At 52.6% G+C, this 13,001-nt stretch overlaps 8 non-coding genes across 8 annotated transcripts; 3 read left to right on the top strand and 5 right to left on the bottom strand.

The window, feature by feature from the left end:
* Positions 1–954: 954 nt before the first annotated feature.
* Positions 955–1,026, bottom strand: TRNAW-CCA (transfer RNA tryptophan (anticodon CCA)). The gene has a single exon. It is a non-coding gene; the product is annotated as a tRNA-Trp (tRNA).
* Positions 1,027–3,056: 2,030 nt separating this feature from the next.
* On the top strand, positions 3,057–3,127 carry TRNAG-GCC (transfer RNA glycine (anticodon GCC)). The gene has a single exon. It is a non-coding gene; the product is annotated as a tRNA-Gly (tRNA).
* A 2,173-nt stretch (positions 3,128–5,300) lies between these two features.
* TRNAG-GCC (transfer RNA glycine (anticodon GCC)) lies at positions 5,301–5,371 on the top strand. The gene has a single exon. It is a non-coding gene; the product is annotated as a tRNA-Gly (tRNA).
* A 71-nt stretch (positions 5,372–5,442) lies between these two features.
* Positions 5,443–5,514, bottom strand: TRNAW-CCA (transfer RNA tryptophan (anticodon CCA)). Its single transcript has one exon. It is a non-coding gene; the product is annotated as a tRNA-Trp (tRNA).
* A 2,497-nt stretch (positions 5,515–8,011) lies between these two features.
* Positions 8,012–8,085, bottom strand: TRNAN-GUU (transfer RNA asparagine (anticodon GUU)). Its single transcript has one exon. It is a non-coding gene; the product is annotated as a tRNA-Asn (tRNA).
* Positions 8,086–12,037: 3,952 nt separating this feature from the next.
* On the top strand, positions 12,038–12,108 carry TRNAG-GCC (transfer RNA glycine (anticodon GCC)). The gene has a single exon. It is a non-coding gene; the product is annotated as a tRNA-Gly (tRNA).
* A 71-nt stretch (positions 12,109–12,179) lies between these two features.
* On the bottom strand, positions 12,180–12,251 carry TRNAW-CCA (transfer RNA tryptophan (anticodon CCA)). The gene has a single exon. It is a non-coding gene; the product is annotated as a tRNA-Trp (tRNA).
* Positions 12,252–12,504: 253 nt separating this feature from the next.
* TRNAN-GUU (transfer RNA asparagine (anticodon GUU)) lies at positions 12,505–12,578 on the bottom strand. Its single transcript has one exon. It is a non-coding gene; the product is annotated as a tRNA-Asn (tRNA).
* Between the last annotated feature and the right edge of the window lie 423 nt (positions 12,579–13,001).

Below are 13,001 nucleotides of genomic sequence, written 5' to 3'. Positions count from 1 at the left end.
GGCTTGTAAGACTGCAGGCAAAGGCCCTCCCTGGCCCCTCAGCCAGATAGATACATTTACCTGCAGGGCTCAGCTTTGGTGAAAGATATTGGCGAGAGAGAGGAAAGGGGACGGCCCGTGGTGCACCCCCTATTTTGCATAGAACCACAGCCTCCTGGGAGGGCAGAGACATGAGGGTTCTCAAGGAAAGCCCTCCCAGGAGTGTTGAAGGGCAGGACGTGAAACACAGCAATCCCGGAATGGCCTGGTCTAAGATGCCTGTGCAATAGGCCTGGCCCTAGGCTTCCGGGGCTCTTCCTCGGCAGATGCCCCAGTGGTATGAGCCCGACCAGGGCTGTGCCCGACCAGGGCTGTAGGGCGCGTTGGGAGCGCGTTAGGGACGCGAAAGAGGGCGCAGGGCGCAGAACTCTGCCCGTTTCTCCCCAGGATTTTGGGGAGGACTGGGAATCTGGCCAGGTCAGTGACTAGGCTTTCCCAGAAGGAAAGTCCAGTGACAGTGGCATGTTGTGAAACACAAGATTGCTGGTGGTCTGGAGGGTGCTTTCTGTCAGCCACTTCTCCCGGGAGCAGCCAGAGAGCAGTCTGATGTCGTGCTCTGTCAAGCACAACACTGGCCCCAAACCACTGTCCTTAGCAAAAGCAGAAACATTCATAGTTTCAGTCTCCTGCATCTGATTCCTGCCATCAGCATGTGAACGTTTGGCAGTCCAAGGCTTGCCATGCAAACTTTGTTCATAGGTGTCCCATGCGAATGCATGGGCCTCATCACTACTGTCTACGGCAGGGCTCTCTGCTCAGCCTATGTAAGTGAAGCATTGGTGGTTCAGTGGTAGAATTCTCGCCTGCCACGTGGGAGGCCCGGGTTCGATTCCCGGCCAATGCAAAGCGCCCTTCTTTTGGCTTTGCTTTAGAAGTCAGAGATATAGGCTTGGTGGGGAAAAAAATGTCAAAGAGTGACCCCGACGTGATTTGAACACGCAACCTTCTGATCTGGAGTCAGACGCGCTACCGTTGCGCCACGAGGTCCCTGTGCATGTAGTTCTCAGCCCCGGATCAAGAAATGCTTCTGTGCCTTTTATTGGCCCTCAGTACGCCTGTGGTTAAAGTAGAAGGCTTGGTGGCCCGTTTCCAGTCCTATTGGTGGAAATGACTAGAGGTGAAGAGATGAGAGAAGATAGAAATGTTGAGATAGAGCATGTCACGCAGGCAAAGCGAGAGCTCTAAGAGCAAAGCCAGACAGCTGTGTTTTAATTCAGGACTTGATGTAGGCAAAAGCATACGTCCCTGGGTGGGCTTGAACCACCAACCTTTCGGTTAACAGCCGAACGCACTAACTGATTGCGCCACAGAGACCAACCACCGCAGTGAGCGTGTTGGGACTCAATATATGTTTTTACCTTTGTGCTCCTGCCTGCAGCTCTAAGGTCCTGGCATAAGACAGGTAGGCTTAGACTCCATTGTGACATGTCTTACTTCTCTTAGAAGAAGGTTCTGAGTTGCCAGGCAGCTTATCTTCTGCCGGGCACACTTTCCTTTGCAGGCTTTCAGGTTGTGAATCCAGCACTGCTTAGGTGTCCATGTCAGACATGAGCAGCTCATTGAGCCCCACTGTGTGTTTTTTGTGGAGATACAACTCTCAGACTAGAGGGAGCAGGCGGGAAGTGGGTGAGACTCACACAGGGTGGGTGGGGCAGTTAAAGGATGTTATCTAATAGTGTAATCGAGGAGTTGGGTTTTTTGTGCACTACACTTTAACCAGCGATTCTTTCTAAAAGGAAATCCCAGGGCAGTACCCGCAATGAGTGGCATCCCCACACCCGAGGTTGCATTGTGGTAGCTGTTCCCTGAGCCCCTAGCCCCTGTCCCCATGTCGCCCTTTCTCCTCGTGTAACTCACCTCAGGTTCGGTGGCTCTGATACTTGCTGCTTCTGCGCGATCATCCCCATGATCTGGGCCTTTGTACGAAATGTCATGTAAGATGACTTTATTCAGCACAGCGTTTGTCATTTGCTTGGTTGTCCTGTCACTGTTGGATGTTTTCTTGCGCAGACTACTGTCTAATGGTGGGAAGGCCACGAGACACGTGACTTTTCTCTTTCCTTGTTAGCATAGTTTCCTGCCACTGTCTTGTTGTGCTGCCTGCCTGTGAGACACGTGTCTTGCCCATCTCAGCTCCACTGTGGCATGTTAGATATGTCTTTGAGCAGAGTCCCGGTCCCAGAGCTGCTGCCTTCTCTGCACTCTGGCTTGTAAGACTGCAGGCAAAGGCCCTCCCTGGCCCCTCAGCCAGATAGATACATTTACCTGCAGGGCTCAGCTTTGGTGAAAGATATTGGCGAGAGAGAGGAAAGGGGACGACCCATGGTGCACCCCCTATTTTGCATAGAACCACAGCCTCCTGGGAGGGCAGAGACATGAAGGTTCTCAGGGAAAGCCCTCCCAGGAGTGTTGAAGGGCAGGACGTGAAACACAGCAATCCCGGAATGGCCTGGTCTAAGATGCCTGTGCAATAGGCCTGGCCCTAGGCTTCCGGGGCTCTTCCTCAGCAGAGGCCCCAGTGGTATGAGCCCGACCAGGGCTGTGCCCGACCAGGGCTGTAGGGCGCGTTGGGAGCGCGTTAGGGACGCGAAAGAGGGTGCAGGGCGCAGAACTCTGCCCGTTTCTCCCCAGGATTTTGGGGAGGACAGGGAATCTGGCCAGGTCAGTGACTAGGCTTTCTCCGAAGGAAAGTCCAGTGACAGTGGCATGTTGTGAAACACAAGATTGCTAGTGGTCTGGAGGGTGCTTTCTGTCAGCCACTTCTCCCGGGAGCAGCCAGAGAGCAGGCTGATGTCGTGCTCTGTCAAGCACAACACTGGCCCCAAACCACTGTCCTTAGCAAAAGCAGAAACATTCATAGTTTCAGTCTCCTGCATCTGATTCCTGCCATCAGCATGTGAACGTTTGGCAGTCCAAGGCTTGCCATGCAAACTTTGTTCATAGGTGTCCCATGCGAATGCATGGGCCTCATCACTACTGTCTACGGCAGGGCTCTCTGCTTAGCCTATGTAAGTGAAGCATTGGTGGTTCAGTGGTAGAATTCTCGCCTGCCACGCGGGAGGCCCGGGTTCGATTCCCGGCCAATGCAAAGCGCCCTTCTTTTGGCTTTGCTTTAGAAGTCAGAGATATAGACTTGGTGGGGAAAAAAATGTCAAAGAGTGACCCCGACGTGATTTGAACACGCAACCTTCTGATCTGGAGTCAGACGCGCTACCGTTGCACCACGAGGTCCCTGTGCATGCAGTTCTCAGCCCCGGATCAAGAAATGCTTCTGTGCCTTTTATTGGCCCTCAGTACGCCTGTGGTTAAAGTAGAAGGCTTGGTGTCCCGTTTCCAGTCCTATTGGTGGAAATGACTAGAGGTGAAGAGATGAGAGAAGATAGAAATGTTGAGATAGAGCATGTCACGCAGGCAAAGCGAGAGCTCTAAGAGCAAAGCCAGACAGCTGTGTTTTAATTCAGGACTTGAAGTAGGCAAAAGCATACGTCCCTGGGTGGGCTTGAACCACCAACCTTTCTGTTAACAGCCGAACGCGCTAACCGATTGCGCCACAGAGACCAACCACCGCAGTGAGTGTGTTGGGACTCAATATATGTTTTTACCTTTGTGCTCCTGCCTGCAGCTCTAAGGTCCTGGCATAAGACAGGTAGGCTTAGACTCCATTGTGACATGTCTTACTTCTCTTAGAAGAAGGTTCTGAGTTGCCAGGCAGCTTATCTTCTGCCGGGCACACTTTCCTTTGTAGGCTTTCAGGTTGTGAATCCAGCACTGCTTAGGTGTCCATGTCAGACATGAGCAGCTCATTGAGCCCCACTGTGTGTTTTTTGTGGAGATACAACTCTCAGACTAGAGGGAGCAGGCGGGAAGTGGGTGAGACTCACACAGGGTGGGTGGGGCAGTTAAAGGATGTTATCTAATAGTGTAATCGAGGAGTTGGGTTTTTTGTGCACTACACTTTAACCAGCGATTCTTTCTAAAAGGAAATCCCAGGGCAGTACCCGCAATGAGTGGCATCCCCACACCCGAGGTTGCATTGTGGTAGCTGTTCCCTGAGCCCCTAGCCCCTGTCCCCATGTCGCCCTTTCTCCTCGTGTAACTCACCTCAGGTTCGGTGGCTCTGATACTTGCTGCTTCTGCGCGATCATCCCCATGATCTGGGCCTTTGTACGAAATGTAATGTAAGATGACATTATTCAGCACGGCGTTTGTCATTTGCTTGGTTGTCCTGTCACTGTTGGATGTTTTCTTGCGCAGACTACTGTCTAATGGTGGGAAGGCCACGAGACACGTGACTTTTCTCTTTCCTTGTTAGCATAGTTTCCTGCCACTGTCTTTTTGTGCTGCCTGCCTGTGAGACACGTGTCTTGCCCATCTCAGCTCCACTGTGGCATGTTAGATATGTCTTTGAGCAGAGTCCCGGTCCCAGAGCTGCTGCCTTCTCTGCACTCTGGCTTGTAAGACTGCAGGCAAAGGACCTCCCTGGCCCCTCAGCCAGATAGATACATTTACCTGCAGGGCTCAGCTTTGGTGAAAGATATTGGCGAGAGAGAGGAAAGGGGACGGCCCGTGGTGCACCCCCTATTTTGCATAGAACCACACCCTCCTGGGAGGGCAGAGACATGAGGGTTCTCAGGGAAAGCCCTCCCAGGAGTGTTGAAGGGCAGGACGTGAAACACAGCAATCCCGGAATGGCCTGGTCTAAGATGCCTGTGCAATAGGCCTGGCCCTAGGCTTCCGGGGCTATTCCTCGGCAGAGGCCCCAGTGGTATGAGCCCGACCAGGGCTGTGCCCGACCAGGGCTGTAGGGCACGTTGGGAGCGCGTTAGGGACGCGAAAGAGGGCGCAGGGCGCAGAACTCTGCCCGTTTCTCCCCAGGATTTTGGGGAGGACAGGGAATCTGGCCAGGTCAGTGACTAGGCTTTCCCAGAAGGAAAGTCCAGTGACAGTGGCATGTTGTGAAACACAAGATTGCTGGTGGTCTGGAGGGTGCTTTCTGTCAGCCACTTCTCCCGGGAGCAGCCAGAGAGCAGGCTGATGTCGTGCTCTGTCAAGCACAACACTGGCCCCAAACCACTGTCCTTAGCAAAAGCAGAAACATTCATAGTTTCAGTCTCCTGCATCTGATTCCTGCCATCAGCATGTGAACGTTTGGCAGTCCAAGGCTTGCCATGCAAACTTTGTTCATAGGTGTCCCATGCGAATGCATGGGCCTCATCACTACTGTCTACGGCAGGGCTCTCTGCTCAGCCTATGTAAGTGAAGCATTGGTGGTTCAGTGGTAGAATTCTCGCCTGCCACGCGGGAGGCCCGGGTTCGATTCCCGGCCAATGCAAAGCGCCCTTCTTTTGGCTTTGCTTTAGAAGTCAGAGATATAGACTTGGTGGGGAAAAAAATGTCAAAGAGTGACCCCGACGTGATTTGAACACGCAACCTTCTGATCTGGAGTCAGACGCGCTACCGTTGCGCCACGAGGTCCCTGTGCATGCAGTTCTCAGCCCCGGATCAAGAAATGCTTCTGTTCCTTTTATTGGCCCTCAGTACGCCTGTGGTTAAAGTAGAAGGCTTGGTGGCCCGTTTCCAGTCCTATTGGTGGAAATGACTAGAGGTGAAGAGATGAGAGAAGATAGAAATGTTGAGATAGAGCATGTCACGCAGGCAAAGCGAGAGCTCTAAGAGCAAAGCCAGACAGCTGTGTTTTAATTCAGGACTTGATGTAGGCAAAAGCATACGTCCCTGGGAAGGCTTGAACCACCAACTTTTCGGTTAACAGCCGAACGCGCTAACCGATTGCGCCACAGAGACCAACCACCGCAGTGAACGTGTTGGGACTCAATATATGTTTTTACCTTTGTGCTCCTGCCTGCAGCTCTAAGGTCCTGGCATAAGACAGGTAGGCTTAGACTCCATTGTGACATGTCTTACTTCTCTTAGAAGAAGGTTCTGAGTTGCCAGGCAGCTTATCTTCTGCCGGGCACACTTTCCTTTGCAGGCTTTCAGGTTGTGAATCCAGCACTGCTTAGGTGTCCATGTCAGACATGAGCAGCTCATTGAGCCCCACTGTGTGTTTTTTGTGGAGATACAACTCTCAGACTAGAGGGAGCAGGCGGGAAGTGGGTGAGACTCACACAGGGTGGGTGGGGCAGTTAAAGGATGTTATCTAATAGTGTAATCGACGAGTTGGGTTTTTTGTGCACTACACTTTAACCAGCGATTCTTTCTAAAAGGAAATCCCAGGGCAGTACCCGCAATGAGTGGCATCCCCACACCCGAGGTTGCATTGTGGTAGCTGTTCCCTGAGCCCCTAGCCCCTGTCCCCATGTCGCCCTTTCTCCTCGTGTAACTCACCTCAGGTTCGGTGGCTCTGATACTTGCTGCTTCTGCGCGATCATCCCCATGATCTGGGCCTTTGTACGAAATGTCATGTAAGATGACTTTATTCAGCACAGCGTTTGTCATTTGCTTGGTTGTCCTGTCACTGTTGGATGTTTTCTTGCGCAGACTACTGTCTAATGGTGGGAAGGCCACGAGACACGTGACTTTTCTCTTTCCTTGTTAGCATAGTTTCCTGCCACTGTCTTGTTGTGCTGCCTGCCTGTGAGACACGTGTCTTGCCCATCTCAGCTCCACTGTGGCATGTTAGATATGTCTTTGAGCAGAGTCCCGGTCCCAGAGCTGCTGCCTTCTCTGCACTCTGGCTTGTAAGACTGCAGGCAAAGGCCCTCCCTGGCCCCTCAGCCAGATAGATACATTTACCTGCAGGGCTCAGCTTTGGTGAAAGATATTGGCGAGAGAGAGGAAAGGGGACGGCCCGTGGTGCACCCCCTATTTTGCATAGAACCACAGCCTCCTGGGAGGGCAGAGACATGAGGGTTCTCAGGGAAAGCCCTCCCAGGAGTGTTGAAGGGCAGGACGTGAAACACAGCAATCCCGGAATGGCCTGGTCTAAGATGCCTGTGCAATAGGCCTGGCCCTAGGCTTCCGGGGCTCTTCCTCGGCAGAGGCCCCAGTGGTATGAGCCCGACCAGGGCTGTGCCCGACCAGGGCTGTAGGGCGCGTTGGGAGCGCGTTAGGGACGCGAAAGAGGGCGCAGGGCGCAGAACTCTGCCCGTTTCTCCCCAGGATTTTGGGGAGGACAGGGAATCTGGCCAGGTCAGTGACTAGGCTTTCCCAGAAGGAAAGTCCAGTGACAGTGGCATGTTGTGAAACACAAGATTGCTGGTGGTCTGGAGGGTGCTTTCTGTCAGCCACTTCTCCCGGGAGCAGCCAGAGAGCAGGCTGATGTCGTGCTCTGTCAAGCACAACACTGGCCCCAAACCACTGTCCTTAGCAAAAGCAGAAACATTCATAGTTTCAGTCTCCTGCATCTGATTCCTGCCATCAGCATGTGAACGTTTGGCAGTCCAAGGCTTGCCATGCAAACTTTGTTCATAGGTGTCCCATGCGAATGCATGGGCCTCATCACTACTGTCTACGGCAGGGCTCTCTGCTCAGCCTATGTAAGTGAAGCATTGGTGGTTCAGTGGTAGAATTCTCGCCTGCCACGCGGGAGGCCCGGGTTCGATTCCCGGCCAATGCCAAGCGCCCTTCTTTTGGCTTTGCTTTAGAAGTCAGAGATATACACTTGGTGGGGAAAAAAATGTCAAAGAGTGACCCCGACGTGATTTGAACACGCAACCTTCTGATGTGGAGTCAGACGCGCTACCGTTGCGCCACGAGGTCCCTGTGCATGCAGTTCTCAGCCCCGGATCAAGAAATGCTTCTGTGCCTTTTATTGGCCCTCAGTACGCCTGTGGTTAAAGTAGAAGGCTTGGTGGCCCGTTTCCAGTCCTATTGGTGGAAATGACTAGAGGTGAAGAGATGAGAGAAGATAGAAATGTTGAGATAGAGCATGTCACGCAGGCAAAGCGAGAGCTCTAAGAGCAAAGCCAGACAGCTGTGTTTTAATTCAGGACTTGATGTAGGCAAAAGCATACGTCCCTGGGTGGGCTTGAACCACCAACCTTTCGGTTAACAGCCGAACGCGCTAACCGATTGCGCCACAGAGACCAACCACCACAGTGAGCGTGTTGGGACTCAATATATGTTTTTACCTTTGTGCTCCTGCCTGCAGCTCTAAGGTCCTGGCATAAGACAGGTAGGCTTAGACTCCATTGTGACATGTCTTACTTCTCTTAGAAGGAGGTTCTGAGTTGCCAGGCAGCTTATCTTCTGCCGGGCACACTTTCCTTTGTAGGCTTTCAGGTTGTGAATCCAGCACTGCTTAGGTGTCCATGTCAGACATGAGCAGCTCATTGAGCCCCACTGTGTGTTTTTTGTGGAGATACAACTCTCAGACTAGAGGGAGCAGGCGGGAAGTGGGTGAGACTCACACAGGGTGGGTGGGGCAGTTAAAGGATGTTATCTAATAGTGTAATCGAGGAGTTGGGTTTTTTGTGCACTACACTTTAACCAGCGATTCTTTCTAAAAGGAAATCCCAGGGCAGTACCCGCAATGAGTGGCATCCCCACACCCGAGGTTGCATTGTGGTAGCTGTTCCCTGAGCCCCTAGCCCCTGTCCCCATGTCGCCCTTTCTCCTCGTGTAACTCACCCCAGGTTCGGTGGCTCTGATACTTGCTGCTTCTGCTGCGCGATCATCCCCATGATCTGGGTCTTTGTACGAAATGTCATGTAAGATGACTTTATTCAGCACGGCGTTTGTCATTTGCTTGGTTGTCCTGTCACTGTTGGATGTTTTCTTGCGCAGACTACTGTCTAATGGTGGGAAGGCCACGAGACACGTGACTTTTCTCTTTCCTTGTTAGCATAGTTTCCTGCCACTGTCTTGGTGTGCTGCCAGCCTGTGAGACACGTGTCTTGCCCATCTCAGCTCCACTGTGGCATGTTAGATATGTCTTTGAGCAGAGTCCCGGTCCCAGAGCTGCTGCCTTCTCTGCACTCTGGCTTGTAAGACTGCAGGCAAAGGCCCTCCCTGGCCCCTCAGCCAGATAGATACATTTACCTGCAGGGCTCAGCTTTGGTGAAAGATATTGGCGAGAGAGAGGAAAGGGGACGGCCCGTGGTGCACCCCCTATTTTGCATAGAACCACAGCCTCCTGGGAGGGCAGAGACATGAGGGTTCTCAGGGAAAGCCCTCCCAGGAGTGTTGAAGGGCAGGACGTGAAACACAGCAATCCCGGAATGGCCTGGTCTAAGATGCCTGTGCAATAGGCCTGGCCCTAGGCTTCCGGGCTCTTCCTCGGCAGAGGCCCCAGTGGTATGAGCCCGACCAGGGCTGTGCCCGACCAGGGCTGTAGGGCGCGTTGGGAGCGCGTTAGGGACGCGAAAGAGGGTGCAGGGCGCAGAACTCTGCCCGTTTCTCCACAGGATTTTGGGGAGGACAGGGAATCTGGCCAGGTCAGTGACTAGGCTTTCCCAGAAGGAAAGTCCAGTGACAGTGGCATGTTGTGAAACACAAGATTGATGGTGGTCTGGAGGGTGCTTTCTGTCAGCCACTTCTCCCGGGAGCAGCCAGAGAGCAGGCTGATGTCGTGCTCTGTCAAGCACAACACTGGCCCCAAACCACTGTCCTTAGCAAAAGCAGAAACATTCATAGTTTCAGTCTCCTGCATCTGATTCCTGCCATCAGCATGTGAACGTTTGGCAGTCCAAGGCTTGCTATGCAAACTTTGTTCATAGGTGTCCCATGCGAATGCATGGGCCTCATCACTACTGTCTACGGCAGGGCTCTCTGCTCAGCCTATGTAAGTGAAGCATTGGTGGTTCAGTGGTAGAATTCTCGCCTGCCACGCGGGAGGCCCGGGTTCGATTCCTGGCCAATGCAAAGCGCCTTTCTTTTGGCTTTGCTTTAGAAGTCAGAGATATAGACTTGGTGGGGAAAAAAATGTCAAAGAGTGACCCCGACGTGATTTGAACACGCAACCTTCTGATGTGGAGTCAGACGCGCTACCGTTGTGCCACGAGGTCCCTGTGCATGCAGTTCTCAGCCCCGGATCAAGAAATGCTTCTGTGCCTTTTATTGGCCCTCAGTACGCCTGTGGTTAAAGTAGAAGGCTTGGTGGCCCGTTTCCAGTCCTATTGGTGGAAATGACTAGAGGTGAAGAGATGAGAGAAGATAGAAATGTTGAGATAGAGCATGTCACGCAGGCAAAGCGAGAGCTCTAAGAGCAAAGCCAGACAGCTGTGTTTTAATTCAGGACTTGAAGTAGGCAAAAGCATACGTCCCTGGGTGGGCTTGAACCACCAACCTTTTGGTTAACAGCCGAACGCGCTAACCGATTGCGCCACAGAGACCAACCACCACAGTGAGCGTGTTGGGACTCAATATATGTTTTTACCTTTGTGCTCCTGCCTGCAGCTCTAAGGTCCTGGCATAAGACAGGTAGGCTTAGACTCCATTGTGACATGTCTTACTTCTCTTAGAAGAAGGTTCTGAGTTGCCAGGCAGCTTATCTTCTGCCGGGCACACTTTCCTTTGTAGGCTTTCAGGTTGTGAATCCAGCACTGCTTAGGTGTCCATGTCAGACATGAGCAGCTCATTGAGCCCCACTGTGTGTTTTTTGTGGAGATACAACTCTCAGACTAGAGGGAGCAGGCGGGAAGTGGGTGAGACTCACACAGGGTGGGTGGGGCAGTTAAAGGATGTTATCTAATAGTGTAATCGAGGAGTTGGGTTTTTTGTGCACTACACTTTAACCAGCGATTCTTTCTAAAAGGAAATCCCAGGGCAGTACCCGCAATGAGTGGCATCCCCACACCCGAGGTTGCATTGTGGTAGCTGTTCCCTGAGCCCCTAGCCCCTGTCCCCATGTCGCCCTTTCTCCTCGTGTAACTCACCCCAGGTTCGGTGGCTCTGATACTTGCTGCTTCTGCTGCGCGATCATCCCCATGATCTGGGTCTTTGTACGAAATGTCATGTAAGATTACTTTATTCAGCACGGCGTTTGTCATTTGCTTGGTTGTCCTGTCACTGTTGGATGTTTTCTTGCGCAGACTACTGTCTAATGGTGGGAAGGCCACGAGACACGTGACTTTTCTCTTTCCTTGTTAGCATACTTTCCTGCCACTGTCTTGTTGTGCTGCCTGCCTGTGAGACACGTGTCTTGCCCATCTCAGCTCCACTGTGGCATGTTAGATATGTCTTTGAGCAGAGTCCCGGTCCCAGAGCTGCTGCCTTCTCTGCACTCTGGCTTGTAAGACTGCAGGCAAAGGCCCTCCCTGGCCCCTCAGCCAGATAGATACATTTACCTGCAGGGCTCAGCTTTGGTGAAAGATATTGGCGAGAGAGAGGAAAGGGGACGGCCCGTGGTGCACCCCCTATTTTGCATAGAACCACAGCCTCCTGGGTGGGCAGAGACATGAGGGTTCTCAGGGAAAGCCCTCCCAGGAGTGTTGAAGGGCAGGACGTGAAACACAGCAATCCCGGAATGGCCTGGTCTAAGATGCCTGTGCAATAGGCCTGGCCCTAGGCTTCCGGGGCTCTTCCTCGGCAGAGGCCCCAGTGGTATGAGCCCGACCAGGGCTGTGCCCGACCAGGGCTGTAGGGCGCGTTGGGAGCGCGTTAGGGACGCGAAAGAGGGCGCAGGGCGCAGAACTCTGCCCGTTTCTCCCCAGGATTTTGGGGAGGACAGGGAATCTGGCCAGGTCAGTGACTAGGCTTTCCCAGAAGGAAAGTCCAGTGACAGTGGCATGTTGTGAAACACAAGATTGCTGGTGGTCTGGAGGGTGCTTTCTGTCAGCCACTTCTCCCGGGAGCAGCCAGAGAGCAGGCTGATGTCGTGCTCTGTCAAGCACAACACTGGCCCCAAACCACTGTCCTTAGCAAAAGCAGAAACATTCATAGTTTCAGTCTCCTGCATCTGATTCCTGCCATCAGCATGTGAACGTTTGGAAGTCCAAGGCTTGCCATGCAAACTTTGTTCATAGGTGTCCCATGCGAATGCATGGGCCTCATCACTACTGTCTACGGCAGGGCTCTCTGCTCAGCCTATGTAAGTGAAGCATTGGTGGTTCAGTGGTAGAATTCTCGCCTGCCACGCGGGAGGCCCGGGTTCGATTCCCGGCCAATGCAAAGCGCCCTTCTTTTGGCTTTGCTTTAGAAGTCAGAGATATAGGCTTGGTGGGGAAAAAAATGTCAAAGAGTGACCCCGACGTGATTTGAACACGCAACCTTCTGATCTGGAGTCAGACGCGCTACCATTGCGCCACGAGGTCCATGTGCATGCAGTTCTCAGCCCCGGATCAAGAAATGCTTCTGTGCCTTTTATTGGCCCTCAGTACGCCTTTGGTTAAAGTTGAAGGCTTGGTGGCCCGTTTCCAGTCCTATTGGTGGAAATGACTAGAGGTGAAGAGATGAGAGAAGATAGAAATGTTGAGATAGAGCATGTCACGCAGGCAAAGCGAGAGCTCTAAGAGCAAAGCCAGACAGCTGTGTTTTAATTCAGGACTTGATGTAGGCAAAAGCATACGTCCCTGGGTGGGCTTGAACCACCAACCTTTCGGTTAACAGCCGAACGCGCTAACCAATTGCGCCACAGAGACCAACCACCACAGTGAGCGTGTTGGGACTCAATATATGTTTTTACCTTTGTGCCCCTGCCTGCAGCTCTAAGGTCCTGGCATAAGACAGGTAGGCTTAGACTCCATTGTGACATGTCTTACTTCTCTTAGAAGAAGGTTCTGAGTTGCCAGGCAGCTTATCTTCTGCCGGGCACACTTTCCTTTGCAGGCTTTCAGGTTGTGAATCCAGCACTGCTTAGGTGTCCATGTCAGACATGAGCAGCTCATTGAGCCCCACTGTGTGTTTTTTGTGGAGATACAACTCTCAGACTAGAGGGAGCAGGCGGGAAGTGGGTGAGACTCACACAGGGTGGGTGGGGCAGTTAAAGGATGTTATCTAATAGTGTAATCGAGGAGTTGGGTTTTTTGTGCACTACACTTTAACCAGCGATTCTTTCTAAAAGG

The sequence above is a fragment of the Pleurodeles waltl genome, chromosome 4_1, assembly GCF_031143425.1.
Source record: "Pleurodeles waltl isolate 20211129_DDA chromosome 4_1, aPleWal1.hap1.20221129, whole genome shotgun sequence".
Classification (NCBI taxonomy): Eukaryota; Metazoa; Chordata; class Amphibia; order Caudata; family Salamandridae; genus Pleurodeles; species Pleurodeles waltl.
The sequence above is the reverse complement of the archived record's forward strand: the minus strand, read 5'-3'. Positions and strand labels throughout refer to the sequence as shown.